Consider the following 17,944-nt stretch of genomic DNA (forward strand, 5'->3'; position numbering starts at 1 on the left):
AACTTGGTTTCCTTGTTGGGGTCATGGACCATTTTGGTTCCTAGGATTTGGCTCAGGTTGGCTAGGTAACCTACCATGTTCTCGTTCACTAATGGTCGAAGCCAGCTGACTTACTTGCATTTTCAGACGGGCTATAGCTTGGGTGTTATTATTTATGAGTTGACCCGTGGTTTGCATAAAGCTGGTATGTGTCTTCATCATGGCTTCTAGGCTTTTCTCTAAAGAGGTAATTTTCTTGTCATTATCATGGAAGCCTGGCGGGTTGTTCATTACTGGGTTGGACCTTAGATTTTGCTGATTGAAATTTGGATTGCCTACATTAGGATTCTGGGACCATGAGAAATTCGGGTGATTCCTCCAACCTGGGTTATATGTGGGTGCATAAGGATTGTTCAATGGTCCTTGATAGGTGGCATTCACCTGTGCACACTCATTCGAGTAGGAACATTCTTCTAAGACATGGTCTGGTGCATTGCACCCTTTACACATGGGTGCAGATATTTGATTTATATTGGCTGGTCTCTGTAATTCTAAGGCTTCCAATCTACGTGTTAAGGTTGCAATCTTGGCCTCTGATGCTAGGGTTGGTTGAATTTGATGCATTCCTCCTCTTGAAGGTGTAGCTTTATCAGGTTCCCTAGTTGTTTTCCACTGTAAATTTTTCTCGGCTAGGTCTTCTAAGAATTGCCAAGCTTCAGTAGTTTCTTTGTCCATAAATTGGCCTTGGCACATGGACTCTAGCATGGTTCTTGAGTTTGAATCTAACCCCTCATAGATGATCTGGCATAGTCTCCAAGTTTCTATTCCATGGTGTGGGCATTGGGTCAAAAGATTCTTGAAACGATCAAAGTACTTCCAAAATGATTCACCAGCTAGTTGGTAAAATTGATTTATTTCATTCCTAATCCTAGCTGTTTTATGATGGGGGAAATACTTTTTTAAAAATGTCCTCACAAAGTCCTCCCAGGTAGTGACAGAATAGTTTGGCAGACTATAAAGCCACTTCTTAGCATTGTCCTTAAGGGCAAAGTTGATTAATCTAAGTTTGACCTCATCCTCTGTTAATTGCAGTTTCATGGTTGCACATACCTCCTCAAATTCTCTAATAAATATATAAGCATCCTCTAATCCTGTGAATTTTGGAAGCATATTTATGATTTGAGGTTTGATTTCAAAATTGTTAGCTGTGGGTTGTGGCAACCTGATACAAGATGGTTGGATGGAGCCAACTGGATAACACAAATCCTTAAGGGTCATGGGTTGGATTGGTTCAGCCATTGGAACAACAAGAATTGACTCAATCCTAACTAGACGACCCGACACTCTTCTCCACACACGAGGTGTACGGTTCTCGATGTTTATACAATTTTTTTTTTTTTTTTTATAAAATTTTTATGTATAAGAAAAAGAAAGAGAAAAAAATTCTAAAGAGAAGATCCTAAGGAGTCCTAAATCTAAAGAAAAGTAACCAAATTAATTTAAATTTTAATATATATTTTTTTTTTCAAACAAGTGAAACAATAAATTAAACTCAATCTATCCTAGGATTAACCTAAATCTAGACAGCTCCTAACTGTTCCAAGATGACCCTTCAAACCTTTCAAGTGGAGATTGATCAACTAGTTAGCCAGGTAAGTATAAGAGGTGGGAGGTTCACTCATCGTTGCCTTTCTAGACACCAAACGAGTTGGCCAGGCCAGCAACTGAACCAATTTAACAAACCACCCTTAGGGACTTGCCTAGACACCAACTAATCAAACAACTCAAACTTGGTAGAACTCTTAGGGTTCCTTGTCCTATTGAGCTCGAATTCCTTAAAGTTGACGTCTAATTGATTTTAAGATTAAAGGTCTAGGTAATGCAATATGATGGAGATGGTTTTTGGGCTAAAGAAGGGTAATAAAATCCCCACCTTATCTTGTTAATGGGTTGATGCCCTTAGATTAATTATGAAAATGCAAATACAAATAAACAAGATGACCAAGAATGTAAAAGATTTTAATTTAGAATTTTTTTTTTTTTGATATTTTACTTCACGATTATGAAATGTCTTTTGTTTTGTTTTATATATATTTTTTTTTTGTGATTAAGTAAATTCAAATGATTAGGTCTAAAAGCAAAAGTAATTAACTAAAAATAATAAAAGAGAAATTAGAAGCGTACCTGAGTTTTCCAGCAATCACCAACTAAATATAGAAACCTAAAGGAAAAAGAAAGAGAGTTATAAAGCACGAAGAACAAATATTTGAAAATAATTTAAAACGCCAAATCCCCGGCAACGGCGCCAAAAACTTGATGTTCAAATCTTAAAATTTGTAAATAAAACTGCAAGCGCACGGTGTGCAGAGTAGCACGATCAGCGAGTACGGGTCGATCCCACAGAGACTTGGTTTTAAAAATGATTTTCAAATCTATGCTCAAGCGAGCTTTAACAAAAATCGAAAGTCGAAAGTTGTTTGCTAAAGATAATAAGACTAAGGATCTAGGGTTTTTGAATCCACTAGATCTAGATTAGGGAATTCTACCTAGAATTTTTCTTATTGATCCTAACGACTACTCCTCTTGTCTTTCCCAAGCATAGATTATGAAGGGACTAAGACCCAACGATAACCCATCAAGATTCTTTACAGGGGAGTAGTAACTAGGATCCCTTAGGATTTTCTCCTCCTATGCACTGAATCAAGCATGAACTATGAAGGGACTCTGACCCAACTGTAGTTCATCAAAAATTCTTGGCAAAAGAGGAAGAAAAAGAAACCCTAAGAAAAAGAAAGAACCCTATGTAAAATCCCTACTCATGATCTAGCTTCATCGCAAACCCTAGAAGGGATGCTTAGCTAGACATGATCTAAATCTACTTGCAAAATTTAAATACAAAAAAATAAACTACCCTAATTTCATAAATTAAACTATCCTAATTGCATAAATTTAAACTGCATAATTTAAACTAACCTAATTGCATAAAATTAAATTGCATAAATTAAACTATCTTAATTGCAAGAAAAATAAATTGCATAATGTAAAGAGATGAAATTGCATAAAAATAAGATTTTATATATAAAAAAAATTTATTACAAAAACCTCAAAGCTCGAGGCTTGAAAAGAGAGCTAAAAACCCCACTATCTAGGGTTACAAGCTTGATCGGAAGGAAGAATACATAAAACAAGGGCCTTTGGGGGCTTTTTATAGGCATTTGGGGGTTATAAGGTTTTCAAAACTTTCGATGTGGGACTAAGAGGTTTTAGAGAGTTGTTAGGGGGGTTTATGGTGCGTCGATGGGTCCATGGTCCACGCGCCTGTTGCTGTGGACCAGGCGGCTAATCAGATCACCAAATCAGTTGATTTTTTGATCAATTTTGATCTGATTTGACTCGGGTTTGACCCAATTGAGTCTTCTTTCTTCATTCTTCAATTCCTGGGTCAATTTAACTCCGTTTTGCATAAAATTTGCGCCGTTGGAATCCTCTTTCCTTGTTCTTTCTATTGATGATCTCTTCTTCTGCAAAATATAATAACAAGTATCAATTTCTTAATAAAGTTAGATAATTTAGATATTAATTGATACTTTTTATGTCAATTTGTGACATAAATCAGTAGTCATAGAGGATAGGTGCCCATAGCCAAAGTATCAACTCTTGTCCCATTGCCGACTCGTAGGGTGACTTCATATTTCGTCAGCCCTCTATTTTTTTTAGATCCTACATTGAAGTACATAAATGAGAATTAGAATTAGAGTCCAAAATCCAATTGGAAGTATAAGAAACTGTAAGGATAGTTTCAATTACAAGCAGGTCAGACATACATTCAAAAGGTGTGTTAGTCTTTTTCAAAAATTTCAAGGAGACAGAACAGTCATTTTCTAACAATCGTTAAAATTGCAATGAAAATATTTTCCCTTGATGGCTTTCCTTTTAGGAGTATCCTTCTTGCTCTTGATCTTTTGCTTCTTCATGTGCTTCTTTTTCTTCCAATTAGATTTTGTTTTGGAAGATGAAGCTCGCTCCACAGCATGAATCATATCCCTTGAATTCTTTATGACTCCTTCAGCAGTCACCAACATATTCAACAATTCAGGCAAAGTGTATTCAATTTTATTCATATGGTAGTTTGCACTAAACTGCCCATACAAATTAGAAAGGAATTGCAGGATCAAATTTAATTGCAATTCCTTATGTATGATCATACTGAGCTTCTCAAGCTTCTCAAAATCCTTGATCATTGTCAAACAGTAATCATGGACAGACTGTCCCTCACATATCTTTGTATTGAAGAGCCTTTTGGACACCTCATAGCATGCTGATCAACTCTATTTATCATACAACTCTTGTAGGTGAGTGAGCATGATCCTGACAGTCTTTATGTTCTCATGCTGGCATTGGAGTTTATTTGATATTGACGTCAATATATAGCACTTAACCTTATTGTCGTCATTCATCCATTTATCAAGTGCTGCCCTTTGGTCAACCGTAGGATGATTTGGTAACGTAGGGAAATGCTGGTCGATAATATAGCTTATCTTCTTAGAACTTAAGATAATTTTTAAGTTTTTGAGTCAGTCTTTATAATTAGGTCTAGTTAGGCAATTGGTTTTAAGAATACAAGCTAAGGGATTGGAAGCTGATATGTTGTTCTGTAGAGAGTAGATATTCTAGTTAGATTTTGTATTTATTTCAAAAATTTATTTTAAGCTTTATTTTAAAAATAAATATATCTTTCACTATTTTTTCAGACCTCTCACACTCCTCGAATAGAGAAATAAAAATTCTTTGTGATTAGAATTTTAAGTGGATATTGCGATCCCACCGAACTACACATACCTCATCTGATAGTTATTGCTGACAGGCAAATCAATGAGTGGATAACTCTTGTCCAATACTTCTCAAGCATATTGTAGTGGTAATCGATCTCTAAATTATGTAAGCCTCACGTAATAGTTATCAGCTCCATTCTTTAGTTAAGTCAGATCCACTATTCAACACGTAGGCAAAGCCATCATTGGATCCCTCATCTGACAGTTATTGGGTCCAACTCCATCTTTATCCCACAGTATCTCATGCTATAGAGTAGCTACATGTTTCTGATGCAACTAAATCACTGTGACCAGTCGAGAATAGTCAACACCAATAGAATGCCCACACATCTACAATGATGGAAGGCCACTCGACTTAATATATATGAGGAGATTTAATTTAGATTTCAAATCATGGTTATTTACATCACATGCAAATAAAATCTATAAAGCATGAACATAAATAATAAACCAGTGGTGATCATAGATCTAAGGGATTCATGCTTGAGCCATTGAGTGGAATTGGGGTCTATGGGTCAAAGTATAAGCACAAGCATATGAATTGGCTTGATCATCTTCAACTTTTGGAATTGATCCAAAGCCATCCTCAATCTCATCGTGATCAACACCTTGATCTAGCTTGAACTAATCACTCGACTCGACCCATGCTTGCCTCATGCTATAGACTTGCAACTGATCAACCATTGACGTGCAATCATTCACACAATAGGACCCATATAATACATACCATGAAAAATAAATATAGCCCTTTATCATATGAGACATGCAGGTCTCCAAATTACATAATTATGATGATGCTCGCAGGCACCCAATAATAAATAATTTTACATACACAGGATATACAAATACAATACATTATAGAGATAGGTAAAAGGGTCGCAATCCTATGATTATCACCGTATGTATCTCATCCATAACAAAAAATTTCAGATTTGAGTGTCGGGCTAATTGTTTAACATAGACCTGTTAAACATCATGTGATCTTATTACTATAATTTTCTAATCTTATCAACCATCAATGTTGGCTGATCAAATCATCCAATAAGATTAGAATTTTTCATGTATAAAATCAGGTTAAACAACTTATGATACCCAAATCAGCGATCTAACCTTAAAACATATGAGGGTGGCTTTGATACCACGGTCAGAAATTAGGGTTGAAATTTAAAATTTTTTATGATCGTTTGCACATCAAAAAAATATATTTTTAGATTAATATGATACGAGATCTCATTTTGAATCAACCCTGGATCTGTCATAGTTGTTAAGGTTAAGATTTAAGAAAAAGAGATTAGATTTTCACCTTTGTGCGGATAGTTATTTATTGTAATCTGATGATCGTGGATGTCTTTTCTAGTTTCTTGAAGCTGCATAAGTGTCCAACTTCTACAGGTATCTACATAGAAAAGATAAAGATTCTCTCCAAGTAGATTTGATTTCCTTCATAAGGAAATCAGCATGCAGAATTTTTCTTCGCAGTCTTTGATCATACTACAACTTTTGGTCACCCGATGCAAGAAAGAAAGAGAGATAAAAATCTCCAACCCACCCAACACCTTGTGCATCCTTTCTTTGGGTGTGTGAGAGAGAGAGGAGAGGAGGAGGCACTGAATAATCTGAAAACCAGATCCTTCTTTCTTACCCCCACATGCCACACATAAGCCCCATATATAGGCATGAATCCCTCACTCCTGGGACTCCTTCTTGGCATCCAAGAGTCCTAACCAAACCAGACTTTAAAACTCCTTATCGCATAAGGAGATGGGGCATGTATACTTTCCAAACATGGAAGAGGGGCGTGCATGAAGTGGGGCAGCAATTGGTTCTCAACATGAACATGTGGGGTGTGAAGACTCAAAAAGAGTCCTTTTGCTCCTAAGACTCTTTAGGTGCTCCCTCCTTTCCATGTTAAATCTAATTTAAGTGGAAACATGGCACACTTAAAGGCAAGGTTGATATGAGATCTAATCTCAAACCAATAAGGAGTCTAAATCCCATAAGGCATTGACCAAATCAAACCTTTTGATTTAGTTCAATGTTTTTAATTCCTCAAATCCTTATTTGAGAAGGACTTAAGCTCATGGTGCCCTCTCTCTCTTGACACAATTAATAATTGGGTGCATGCTCAAATTAAAATTAAAATCAAAATCCTTATCATATAAGGACTCCTCATAATATGGAGAATCTAGGGTTTAACTATGTGCTAGCATAGTATTCTAAAATCTTTTAGGATTTCATAAATCCTAATCCAAATAGGACTTTCCAAGCTTAAAATTAAATTCTTGATCTATTTACTTTTATGTGTGACCCCATAGATTCTATTTTATCTAGTAGTGAGACATATTGTGACCTCCGTCATGAATATCATCGAAACTCTTTTTAATAGATTGAAATAATTCCAACTCACTCTATGAGAATCATTGATCATCAAAATAATTCTTATGAGTCTCATAATTCACCAATGATGCTTAGTAGCATGTGGTGGTATTTCAAAAAAATAAAATAAATAAATCTCTAGGTGTAGTTACCATGTGATACAGTCCTATCGCAAGTCCCAACAAGATAGAGGTTATAAAATTTTTTATCAAATCTTATTATTTGTCATATATCAAATTTATTTGACTCGAGTTTCTGATGTGAAAACTGTAAAAATATTTTTTACTATTCACATTGTCCTAGCCAAAATCTTCTGAACTTGATCTCACAAATTACATAGGACTATCTGCCCTATCTACCAAGGATGATAGATTTCATATAGGTGCATACCATATTCCTACAATAAACCTACTACAAGCAACATATACCATAAAGATCCATATGACTAGGAGATCCAGTGTATGTGCAGTCAAACTACAGTAATCCTATTATGAATAGCCAAGGTACTACAGATCAAAGGACTAGTCATACCACTGCAACATCGAGCAAGTTCTTGATGAGTGAGTAGATATGTAAGTGACTTCTCATATTAGTCATGCTTGGTACCTTTGTTCTCTAATAACCACCTGCACTTTTGCTCTAGTGTCTCCACACTATAGATTTGAGACTCGTCTATCCTAAAAGGAATGTGATCCGTATACCGATCTATCCGGATCAACCACCATCCCCATGATAATCAATCAATCGGGTGTAATTTAAGAATTAATCATCAAAGATACATACTTCAAATTCTCAATATTGAGAATATGTGTCATCATCTCATTAATTCTTTAGACGATTTATGGATACATGTATAGTATAAATGAAATAAATAACCTAATTTTATTAATAATAGAAAAAAAAATTATATCTTAGAGCAAAAATATGTATCAATCTGATTAGCCTTTAAGGCATACATCTAGCACTATCGATTCTTCACATTTTTTATAGAGTGGGCAGTAGCTTCTAACATCCATACCCCTCCTTATTAAGTCGTCATTGCAAGGACCTTGTTATTATAGCATAACCTGTTGACGATTTTGATTTGTTTGGGATTGGTAGCTTCCATATGATATTGTAAGGACCCAATCCATTGTCCAATCTATGAACTAGCACAAATATTAGTTTGTATTAATTTTGGCCCAACACAGAAAAAAGAAGAAAAAAAGATTTTTCAGAACCTCATGTCATTGGCACATAAGGTAGAAGAGCGGACTCCCAATGGTAGTTTGATACCTTCCTTGATCCCATTGGAAGGAGTCCTAGGGTTGGCCCGACTCTGATGAAGGCCCTAGATTTAGCCTAGAAAAGGCCCTCCCCTTTCTCTCTAGGCACCTTTCCCCTCATCTCTGATCCATATTTGGTAAAACCCCTTAGAATTTCTTTTGACCTCCCATGGAGAGTGCATGGTAAGCCACTACCAATTTAGCACTAGAATAAGATAATTTGCCTATCCATTGTTATATACCTATTCTTGGGTTGCTTAGCTATTGTCAATGGCTTCATTAGCTCAATTGGCCATTGGAGAGTTGCCAATTCTTGAAAACTCAATGCCTTGTTCCTCCCCCTAATTTTTTGTATTTCTTTTCTTCTTCTACTAAGCCGATTGTTGTCACCAAATGTGCTTATGTTTGGGCTAGCAAGGGCCAGAGCTGTTGCCGCTTTTGACAGAGGTCTCCACCATAGAGGTGGCTGGCCCTAGAGCGCTCCTCCTCTATTTTGAGAAGGGACCACCTTGGGTCTCTTTCTCTCTTCCCTCTTTCTCTCTCTCTAGATGTCTTATTGGGCCTGAGGAAAGGGCCCAACAACTTATAGACCAATTAAACCTTATGAGGGTTGCAGGCTAGTATTGTGTGACTAGGGGCTCCAAGCGTGTGTTGCATAATCAATGATCCTTGGTCAGTGTTATGTAGTCATAGTAGGGGGTTTGAGGCTGATTTTATTATGACCACCTATTATAATTCATGGATGGTTATGATTATTATAACAATGAGATTTGGCTTTGTAGGTGAGAAATTATTTGCAAGAAGGTATTAAGCAAAATACCATGCCCTTGAGTTTGTAGATGGAGAGGAGTGTTGGTGTTTGTTGTAAGTGACTTGGTTATGATCGAGTTAAAGATCCTTTTATATGATCGTCTATATATATGTATATGTTTTTGTATCATATAGGATGACTTTTGAATTTTTGCATTGGATGATTATTGAACATATAAATATATGATTCTTTATTTTGAACATGTATCACATATTGATTATTCAGAATATGATGTTAGCTATATTGAAATTGGGCAAGAAATATAGTGTGAAATTATATTTTATTTGACAATGATAAAATTGAATGATTTGATAACGTACTAACTAAAAGGTTTTGGACTAGCCATCATATGGATTGCCAGTCATAAGCTGGATCATGACATTTTCAATTGTCGATTATTGGTTGAATCATGACACCTTAGTTTGCTACTATTGGTTGAAGCAAAGATATTATGGTTTTCAATTGTAGGTTGAAGCATGGATATCATAGTTTGTCACCATAGCCGAAGCATAAATTATTGTTTACCAATTGCGAGCTTGGATAATCCAAGTTGGAAAGATAATTTTTGATTAGAAATCTGCATAATAATGTATGATAAGATATATGAAACCACTGTTGAATAAAAGCTTTAGATTAATGATACATCCGGGATGTTTTCTTAAATGAGATGTACATTTGATGATGTATAATCATGTGTGCATAATTATATGGATTTATTTGAGCTGTGATGAACAATCGGTATAAGGTGTTATGATTTTTGCTTGCACTTTGATATGGTTAATCTTTGTTTTAAATTTACTTAATCTATATTGTTATGAATGTAGAGGACTTTTACCGGGTTTTAAAGGTCATACTACTTCCCTCCTTTTCCTTTCAGAATTGCAGGATGTGTAGCTGCAATTGGATTGGAAATAGAGTTCAAGCATAGTTAGTTTATTTTCTAATACCAAAGAATATCTGAAATTTTATAAGTGAATAATTTGGTTATTTGATCATGGTGGATTTGTTTAGTCGAATTATTTGTCTATTAACTGTTGATTTAAATGTCTGAAGTAATTGAAAATCTGTTTATCTTAGGCTTTGTATGATATTTAGGGCACCACTTTAGGGTTTATGCGGCTACATCATGTGGTGGTCGACTTGGGTGTCGGATACAAGGCATGACGGATATTTCTGAAAAGAGACTTGGCTCCACCATACATGAGGAAGTTCTGTTAAAAGTTTAATAAGAAAGTGTTGATTTGATTCCACTTCTATGTTCCTCTGTCATTCCCATTTGTGAACTGAACTTGTCTAAGGGGGGAACAAAGGTTCTGAAATTCTGCTGTTGCTGCACATGTCATAAGAGTTCTGAAGTTTGCCATTCCAATTTCTCGGTTTCATGAAGTTGGCTATGTTGATATCTTCATTCTCTGCAAGAGTGACGAGATTTAAGAATCTTATGTTGAGTGCTTGCTCCTTGTACCATGGTTCTTTCTAAAAGGAAGTCAGCCGACCATTGCTTACCTCTGGGTTTGTGAATTGTTGGAACAACTCAAAAGGTTTGAAGAATGCTTTTCCAAAATGGGGAGGCGATCCTCATTTGATGGTTTGAGGGCTGTAAGGGAGTTTTGCTGTGGTAGTATATTTTTTTGAATCAGTTTTTGAGGTCAATATTGCCCAAGCCTCCTATCTTTGCAGCATGCATAGTTGGTCCCATCTAGCCAAACATATTGGCTTTTTGAACCGGTTTGAATGGCATCATGAGAACTGTTTGCATAGTGAGTTGATCTTCTCTATTATTCATGCTGAAATTTTTTGGACACTAGAAATGGCTTTTAGTACTACGTCGATAAGAGTTAATCTTCGGGCTATTGTCAACACCTTGCTCTTTCGAGCCAGTTAACTTTTTTTTCTATTTTTTCCAACATGAAATTCCACTCTTTGGGTCTGAGAGAAGAGTGACGCAGTCGAATGCCAAGATACTGAATGGGAAACTTAGAAGTTTGGCATCCAAGGATTCTTGAGAGTGTCTTATTCTCTTTCTGTTAAGTTTAGTAGCAACAATTGGGTTTTGCTGAAATTAATTTTCAATATGATATGAAGTATAGGATGAATTCAGCATATTTACATATTTTCTCGAGGCATTGCAGCTTTTTGTGGTACATCAACATGTAAGTCATTGATATAATACCCCAACTTCATAACATAATTTTTGTGACTAATTGCAAGGACGACTAAGATATGTTTAGAAATTTAACAATATGTATGCATGCATACTGTTCATTCAAATGTAAATATTATTTTTGTATGGTTTTCAGATAGTAAGGAATAAATGGAAATTGTTAATGAGCCTCTAAGTATAATTTAGAAAAATGCAAGAGCTATACTGCTAATACTAAAGAATTAGGATACCTAGCACTTTTAGTAGGCTGCCAACTTTTATTAGTCAACAACCTCATGCTTGTTAGACATTTCTTGTTGCTACCTCATGCTTACGTACACATTGTGCTTTGTAGCAAACAAGGATCTCTTGCTTGCGCCCTTTTAAGCTTCTTTAATAGACCTATCACCTCTTTTTTTTTTCCTTTTTTTCCCTTTTTAATTTAGCTATGTCCTTATGCTTGAATTTCACCTTGGCCCTTTCTAGAACAGCACCTCATGCTTTCAAGGGAGTTATACAAAGGAGAGTGCTACCCTCATTCTGTTTGGTCTTTAGAAGAGCATACAATCAAAACTTGCGCTTATTTTGAGTTCAGTTGGCCAGGAGTCAAATCTGGTCAAACAAGCTTGTCAGTAAGGCAGTTTGAGGTTCAATATTGATGTATTCAACAAATTGCTACTTGGAACTTAAGCCAAAATTGATCAAATAGAATAGAAGGTATGATCATGGTAAGAGGGCACAACCAAAGTGTTTGGGGGCTGGTGGACTAGCATTTACTTGGAACTATTAGATGCTTTTAGATATTTTTAGATATTTCAAGATGGTGGGTAGGGGTATATGGTTCACCATTTGGATCACTAATGTAGCTTCTAGAAAGGGTGCCTGGGGGTGTAGAAGGCAATGATGAAGATTAAGATCTTAAGAGTTTCCATGCTGAGTTTCTTCAACTAATAGATAAGAAATGGCTTCATTGAAAATAGCTGGGGATTCTATAAGTAGAGAGGAGGCTCTAGCGTGCTCGAATTTTGGTTGGGATTTAATCACAAATTAAAGTAATTGTGTGGTGCCTTGTTTTGACCCAACCAACTTGACTCGATTGAACTGAGTTGACTCAAGTTGGCTAGGTGGGAATCGCCCAGCTGGCCATGATTCTTGTTGTGAGGGAGGGTGGGATTGTGCGATTTCATTGGAGCCCCACCCCCTTCTTTCCTTTCTAGTGGATTTCCTCTGCAAGCACCAATTTCTCCTCACCATTTTAGGTAGAGGTGTGCACGGTTTGGTTTGGGGTTAATTTTCAAATTAAACCAACTTGAATAGTTTCTAAAACTAAAATCCAAATCATATCGACTACATAAAAAAATCATTTCAAACCAAATTAAAACAATTGGTTTGGTTCGGTTTGGTTTATCAGCTTGTGGGTTAGTTAACTTATGTCAAATAGGCAGCTTACGGGATGGGCTAGATAAGCTACTATCTATTTTATTTTTTTCTAACCATGCTAAATGAGGAGCTTATGAGATAGACAAAATAGACAGTTTATATGATAAGCTAAATAGGCTAGAAAATATAAGTTAATCAGTTGCAGTTCATATAATACACACACACACACACACCCCTACAGCTTGATTCAGTTTAAATCAGATTTTTCAAAATTGAAAACAAAACTGAACCAATTTTTTTGATTTCTAAAATTGTCAAACTGAAACCAAATTGAATTTGAAAAAAGTTGATCCAAATTGAATCAAAATTAGCAATTCAGGTTGGTTGTGTGATTTGATCGATCCACTTGCCCACCCCTAGTTTTAGGAAGATGGGTGAGAGGAGATCATGAAATTGTCAATCTCGTCCCTCTATTTCTTCTCTTTTTGGGTTGCTAAAACCGTATGGTTAACTCTATTTTCCCTCTTCTCCTCTTTCTTTCTCTATTTTGACATTGCCATGCACCATCTCCACTGGATTTGTGGTTGCAACATCAGGCTGAAGCAAGGTGTAGCCCTGATCTCGTCCCTCATCTTCCTGCTCTCTCTTCTCTTCTCTAGCCTCATTGCCTCCTATAGCAGGCCTTTTGCCTGTCGTTGGGCTCCATCACCGACACCCTCATCAGGTACCACCATCCCCCTCCACTCCCCACTGACCATTTCCCCTATTTGACAATGGGTGGGCCCATAGCAAAGAAAATGAAAAGAAGGAAGAATGAAGGAGAAAAAAGAAAGAGAGAGAAGGGAAAAAAGAAAAAATGACAGAGAGAAAGAAAGAAAAAAGAAGAGAGAGAAAATTTAAAAAATATAATAATAGATAAAATAAAATAAATGAATTCCATCCTCTCTTGTTTTGTACTCTATGGACTAATTTGATTTATAGGAAGTGGAGAGGGGAAGAGATAATTTTTGAAAAATGGAGAGAGGGCTTCTTGTCTGGTTGGAGTCTGGTTGGAGTTTTAAAAGAAGAGAGAATAGAAAAAGCTTCCCAAGTGAAGATACTTTCCACATTTCATGGAAAGTGAAAATCTATGGGAGAGATAGGTTTTGAAACTTTTCACTAGATGAAACTTGATGACCTTTTTTTCTTTTAAAAAATATTCTTTTAAGATCCGTAGTTGAAATTCTATAAAATATCAATAGATAGTTAAGATGAAATATTGAATAGTGATATATATCAAGGTTTCTATTTTTTCTTCCTTACAAAATTAATATAATATTATATTAATATCATCCTAATATTTATATTAATATATATGATAATATTCATAATATATTAATAATATATTAATATTATATTATATTATATCTATATTAATATAATACTAATACATATATATTGGTATTATATTAATATAATAAATTATTATGATCTAATATTATATTATATTATTACTATATTTATATTAATATAATATAATATTATTATTTATATAAAGTTTGTGAGTACAAAGATATGATTATATTTATTAAAGGTATAGTAATTATTTTATAATTTTTTTAAAAAAATAGATGCTCAACCAAATATAAGTCACTCTGAAATAAATCATTTTTTCATGGTCAAGTAAATATACCAAAATCATATTCTCAAAAAGTTACTATTAGGAAGTTAGAGGAAAAACTCAAAATAATTTTTCTACCCTCCAAAGGTTCCTAAAAATTTTATCTTGCATTTAATCTTACATTGGAAGGGGACAAAATTATCAATACATTTATAAACCATCTTTTCTTACCCACCTTTGCTTGGGGGGTTTGAGAGATGTGGATTTTATATTTCACATGCACATGTTAGTCTCTCTCGGCTTGACTCGCATGTGTGGGATGATATTTAATTATTTTATTTTTTTAATCATATTTATTTTATCTTTTATTTTATCATATTTTATTTTTTTAACCTATTTCTTTGTTAAGCGGTCGCTTCCCTTTGTGGTCCAATAGTGTATTTTGCTTTGATCGATCACCTTCCTTCAGGGTTCACTGGTCAAATCATTATCTGCATGCATCTACTCATGGTCTATAAAAGACCACGAGTGTTAGCCTAGGGAGTATCCAAAAATTAGCAATCTTTTCTATTTTTTCTCTGAGTGTGCAATATCCTGAGAACTCTCTTTCTCTTTTCATCACTCTTTTTTTTTCTCATTTTTGTTGTTATCAGAGAAGAACTGTCAGTCCTCTCTATGATTGTGCTCCAAAGGAGGATATCCTAATCATATCTTGGGATAGAATTTTTGGTGACACTAATCCGAGGGTTAGAAATTTGTCTTAGGATAGTGCCTGGCATGCTTCTGGATCATTTCTTTTGTTTCTGCTTCTTAAAATCTATGGGCCAATTCAATCAGACCCTCGATAAATCAAATTATTTCCTCTTATCTTTATCATATAGTTTAGATAAATCAAAAGTTTATCAAAACTATTACGTAAAATGGTTCTTGGTTTGATAAAACTCTCTTCAAAAGGATTCTTAATAACATTCTAAGAAAAAAATGTGATCTCTACATTCCAGTCTTCATTAACCAAATACTAGATTTTAGTATTTTAAATTCGATCAGCTTTCTTAAATATTGATAAATTATTGTTATTGAAATTATTCTATAGTTTTTTATTATTCTGTATAATAGAGGCCGACTACTAGTATTATTGTTATTTTTTTCCAGATTTCTAATTTCTATTTTGAAAATAGAGAGTCCTAATAAACTTTAAATTCTATTTGCAGTTCTATTTAAACCATTCTAAATCAAGTTTCTTATAATTCATATCATACATCAATTTGTGTCGAGAAAGCTTAGACCTTTAAACCTGAAAAGTTTAATGGCCATGAGTTCCTTAGGTGGCAGGAATAGTTTGAGGTCTGGTTAATCACATTAGGCCTTATAATTGTTGTTGGAAACGGGCTTCCATATGATGTATCCTCTTCCTCATCTAAGTCAATATCTTTTACCAAATCATGTCATTTCTTAGACACCTCTAGAACCGATAAGTCACCTGAAGAAATTGAGTTTTATTGTAGATTTAGAATTTTTAGTTGTCTGACAAATTACCTATATGAGACATATAGAAAATATAAAACTACTAAGAAACTTTGGATTGCCCTAGAAGATGCCTATAGTAGAGATAATGAGGGAGCTATGAGATTCATCATTAGTGACTTTACGTTACAAGAAATAGGGCTTTTATCAATGCAACATATACCTACGTAAAATTTTGCATAGGTAAAGAGCACAATTAGCTACGTAAAATTTTAAATATCGATAAAAATGGCATAATTAGCTATGCTTCAAAATAAATATCATAAAAAATAATTATCAATGTAAATATAGTGTCAGTATTTAAACCCAAATGTCAACAATAGGTGGTCTTAATTTTTTATTTTGGCAACCCTTTACCAATGCTAAATAAGCATAGGTAATTACACTTATAGCCTATGCTAAAATAAAGCATAGGCAACTAAACTAATTACCTATGCTTATGTAGCATCGGTAAAAGTTTTTTCTTTTTATTAATTTTTTAATTTTGATAAACTATTTATCAACGCTAAATTTTTGTAGGCAATTATTCTTATTGCCTACGAAAAGCTGAAGTGTAGGCAATTAATGTAATTGCCTATGTTGTTTATCGTCGAAAAATATTTTTTATTATTTTTTTTTATTTTGATAAAATATTTACCGATGTTAAGTAAGCATTGGAAATAAGGATAATTGCATACACAAATGAAAGTATAGGCAATTGAAGTAATTTTCTATGCTTCTTTAGCATTGGCACATATTTTTTTATTAATTTTTTTATTTTGGCAAACTATTTGCTGATGCTAAGTAAGCATAGGCAATAAGGATAATTGTCTATACAAAATATAAGCATAGATAATTAACATAATTACTTATGATTTTTTAGCATCGATAAATATTTTTTTAATTAGTTTTTTTATTTTGGCAAACTATTTGCCAATGCTAAGTAAGCATAGGCAATAAGGATAATTTCCTATGCAAAATAAATGCATAGCAATTAATATAATTTTTTACATTTTTTTAGCATCAGCAAATATTTTTTATTAATTATTTAATTTTGAAAAACTATTTATTGATGCTAAATTTGCATAGGTAATAAAAATAATTATCTATGCAAAATAGAAGCATAGACAATTAATGTAATTTTCTATATTTTTTTTGGCATCAATAAATTCTTTTATTAGTTTTTTTTATTTTGATAAATTATTTGCTGACACTAAGTAAGCATAGACAAAAGGTAATTGCCTATGCAAAATATAAGCGTAGAAAAATTAACATAATTGCCTACACTTTTTTAGCATTGACGAATATTTTTTTTTTTATTATTTTTTTATTTTGATAAATCATTCAACGATGCTAAGTAAGTGTAGGCAATATGGATAATTGCCTACGCAAAATAGAAGCATAGATAATTAAATAATTACCTACACTTTTTTAGCATCAATAAATATTTTTTTATTAATTATTTAATTTTGATAAACTATTTATCGATACTAAATTTGCATAGGCAATAAGGATAATTGCCTATGCAAAATAAGTGTAGAGAATTAAAGGAATTTTCAACACTTTTATAGTATTGGCAAATATTTTTTATTAATTTTTTATTTCGATAAATATAATTATCTCGTGCTAAATTAACCATGATAATGATATCCGATTGAAGTAAAATTTTGATAGTATGCTATCAAAATCATCATTATAAATTTTTAAACTTATCAATGGTCTCTATCTATCAGATCATTATACGATCATTCATGATCATCAAAATCAAATTTTATTGATCGATATAGCTAGGACATCAGATCGAGGTGGACTTTTGTGATAATACTCTAATGATAATTATTTAGATAATGAATAATGAAGATAGATTTTAAATTTTAAAATTATATCGATAAATTATTTGAAAAAAAATTAATTAAAAAAATATTTTCCAACATAAAGTTTGCATCGGTAATAATCCTAATCGCCTACGCTTTTGTCTTGCATAGGTAATTATTCTGATTGCTGATGCTAATTTAGTATTGATAAATATTTTATGAAAATAAAAAAATAATAAAA

At 33.7% G+C, this 17,944-nt stretch overlaps 1 non-coding gene across 1 annotated transcript; it reads left to right on the plus strand.

Moving 5' to 3' along the window:
- Nucleotides 1–802: 802 nt before the first annotated feature.
- LOC140854908 (small nucleolar RNA R71) lies at nucleotides 803–909 on the plus strand. Its single transcript, XR_012138002.1, has one exon. It is a non-coding gene; the product is annotated as a small nucleolar RNA R71 (small nucleolar RNA).
- The last annotated feature ends 17,035 nt before the right edge of the window (nucleotides 910–17,944 follow it).

The sequence above is a fragment of the Elaeis guineensis genome, chromosome 1 (genome assembly GCF_000442705.2).
Source record: "Elaeis guineensis isolate ETL-2024a chromosome 1, EG11, whole genome shotgun sequence".
In the NCBI taxonomy this organism is placed as follows: Eukaryota; Viridiplantae; Streptophyta; class Magnoliopsida; order Arecales; family Arecaceae; genus Elaeis; species Elaeis guineensis.